The sequence below is a fragment of the Monopterus albus genome, unplaced genomic scaffold, assembly GCF_001952655.1.
Source record: "Monopterus albus unplaced genomic scaffold, M_albus_1.0 scaffold13.1, whole genome shotgun sequence".
NCBI classification, from domain to species: Eukaryota; Metazoa; Chordata; class Actinopteri; order Synbranchiformes; family Synbranchidae; genus Monopterus; species Monopterus albus.
Window position 1 is genome coordinate 359,811 of NW_018127893.1, and position 2,885 is coordinate 362,695.

The 2,885-nt window shown below is 40.8% G+C and overlaps 1 protein-coding gene and 1 long non-coding RNA gene across 3 annotated transcripts in view; one reads left to right on the forward strand and one right to left on the reverse strand.

Moving 5' to 3' along the window:
- The window catches only part of esrrb (estrogen-related receptor beta), a 46,258-nt gene extending 44,231 nt beyond the window's left edge, over window positions 1-2,027 (reverse strand). The window contains exon 1 of one of the 2 annotated variants that reach the window (XM_020591029.1): window positions 1,957-2,027. The gene's annotated coding sequence lies outside the window, so the exon portion shown is untranslated. Of the gene's footprint in view, window positions 1-1,951 lie in introns of both variants that reach the window. The other variant, XM_020591028.1, reaches the window with a different exon arrangement.
- A 102-nt stretch (window positions 2,028-2,129) lies between these two features.
- Window positions 2,130-2,885, forward strand: part of LOC109955182 (uncharacterized) — a 12,561-nt gene continuing 11,805 nt past the window's right edge. Inside the window, exons 1-2 of the long non-coding RNA XR_002274223.1 lie at window positions 2,130-2,267; window positions 2,358-2,444. This is a non-coding gene — a long non-coding RNA (uncharacterized LOC109955182). The remainder of the gene's footprint in view (window positions 2,268-2,357; window positions 2,445-2,885) is intronic.

Consider the following 2,885-nt stretch of genomic DNA (forward strand, 5'->3'; position numbering starts at 1 on the left):
GGTCTCCGTGTTACTCTATCCCTACATTATAAGAACAGAGCTTACCATGGCATCTTATTGGAGAAATGAGCAGTCCGGCAATGGCTGACACTTGGCTGACTGAAGCCAGAAGAAACAGCAGCTTGCCCACTTCTCAAAAACCCACAAAGTGCCTGACAAAGGTCTTCAGCTACTTCAGTAAATAGAAGAGTGAGCAAGGAGGAGTCAAGATCTACCAACAGATTCATGCAAAAAGGTGTGTTAGGTCGCTCTGCTGCTCTCATGCTTTCTCTGCTGAACAGGAACAGTATAACCCCAGGAGAGGAATCCAGTTCCATTCATCGGCTCGGGTTTCTATAATCAATGCAAACACATCACACAATCCCTATTGATCATCACAGACCTATTGATGTGCAGCAGTAGTGCCTCCACAGTGGCACAGATCACACAGCATCTGGTCTCGTTTTATGACAAAAACAAATAGCTAAATAAAATCCAATTAAGACTGATGCCAAATCAAACACCTGCCAGTGTAATTCCTTAAAGAGGAATAAAATCAACTATCAAACTCAGTTCTCAGACATCAATACAACATGGCACAAAATATGAAATAAAAAAATAAAGCATACTTATACACCTCACATGGCACAAATAAGGTGGTACATCAATATAATACACTATGGATTAAATTTCAAATATAATTTAATGTTTAAATTTCCAGGTATTTATTCACTAGATCTCATTTTAGATGTAAAAATTTTAACATCTTTCAAGAAAGAAGTTAGCAAAAGAAAGCAAAGGTGTTAAAAGAATTTCTCATTGTCTCAAATCGCTGCACAAAACACAACTCACATTCTAGCTGTAGTAGCTGACAGAGCACTGCTGAAGTCAAGAGACCTGGTTGCTGCTGTACCAGCTACTCTCTCATGACACACTGCAATATCATCCTGGTATCCTGACGGCTTTCTTTCATGGGGATAATACCTCGGTTTGATAAATCACATTTTTGCATATTTTCCGTTGGCCTCAACAAGGCTTTCGACTGACACCGCACAGACTTCTGTCGTGCAGTGTGAGCTATGAAAGCCCTGCTGCTGGTGCTATCGTTGCTTCTTATCAGCTCTCTTAAGAAAAAAAAAAATCACGGCATGTGACAGCTGATTTGACAGGAAGGCATCTGATATAAATAAAGAATAGAGTGGCACCAGGCAAACACTTGATCACACGCAGTGTGACAGTTACCAGGTTGTCTACTGTAACAAAACTGCAAAAGTGACTTTTATTTTGTTTTAATGTCTGAGATTTCCATAGTATCACAAATATCACATGTGCACTTGTGTGTCTGCTGATTTACATACTGTGTGTATGGGTGGTGAAACTAAAAAATATTCCACAGAAAACCAACTTGTTGGAAGGCTCAGACAAAGTTACTTTACATTCCTTTAATAAAGAAAAGCAGCTTTAAGCATTAGTCATATTGAGTCAGTTTTAAAGAACTAAAGACACATAACCAAAAGTATTTCTGTTTACATAGGGCTGAAGTTTCAGCAGTTTAGCAACATGAAGCCTCAGTTCGCTAATGAATTAATAAATTAATCAGCTCTTTAATTGTTCGTTTTATACAAATTGTCACTGAAGTCCTGAAAACTAAACCAGTGAAAGGGTTAAATCTGAATTTTACCTCTGAATTTCAATAAACACACAACAGAGGGTATATTTCACACGCAGTACTGTCACCACTCCCAAAGGAACAGGTACAGTGTCGCAGGTCCGCGTGCACTGCACATGCTTCAATTAGAGCTACAGTAAACCGCGCGCGCACGTCATTTACAGTAGCTACAGGTGCGTCAAATTTTAAAACAAACGTTTTGTTCAACTCTTCAAATACTAAATAACTCAGAAAAGCAAAAAAACAAAAACAAAATAATGTGTCTCACGAAGATAAACTAGGCTTGATGAATGTATAGTGTACCTTACTCAGACAAGTCATGTCACATCCCCGGCTGAGCACAGCGCACTGTAGAAGCGGTGTCTCCAGCTTGTGGCGGTGCTGCTGTGGCTCTGTGCGTCGGAGCGCGCCGTTTAACTGTCACACACCGCAGCCACACTATCAACTCCTCCTCCGGCGCGCGTCCTGTGGATAAACCAAACACCCCCACCGGCAGCGGGACCCAGGTGGCCGGGGTCAAATGTGATTCGAGTTAAAACTGTTTGTTACCAGGAAAATAGAAGTGGAGCCGTTCCGCCTCTTGTCTTGTGACTTCAACTCCCACTTTTTGTTAAATGAGGTATGTTGAAAAAGTAGGCGATTTTAAACGTTCTTTTTGTTATTATTCAGTTGTTATTGTTTTATTTTACTGCTCTATGAATTCCTGTAGGCACCACAACCGGTAAGGAAACTCGGTTGGTGCCATTTCAAGGCAGCGTGTCCTCAATTCCTCTACTCCAGTCTACTGACTTGTCAGGTTGGGTGGTTTATTTTGCCTCTCTGCTCAGCATTGTGGCACTTTGGTGGGTACGTTTTCACCTGAGAAAACGGCACCACGGCAGTAGGTTGGTTTTCACTGCTGATGAATAAATAACAGGACAATAGCAGCATAGCGTCTGTTGCAGAGATCACACTTGCTGTATCACATAACTCAGGCGTACACAGTGTCCATTTGATTTGATTTGATTTTTGAGCCTATGGAAATATTTTTGGATGTAGTTTGGTATTTAGTTTTGTGTTCCAAGATCATGATGTGAACATGGGGTACGATCAATGCATGTGCTATAGTGAAATTTAACTTGTAGGTGGCCCCCATTGTACACATGACCCCTGGTTGTCCTCTGGCTCTATTTTGGGATCTGCTATGGCAACACATCACATCAACATGTAAAAACTATTTAAAAATACATTTTCTCCA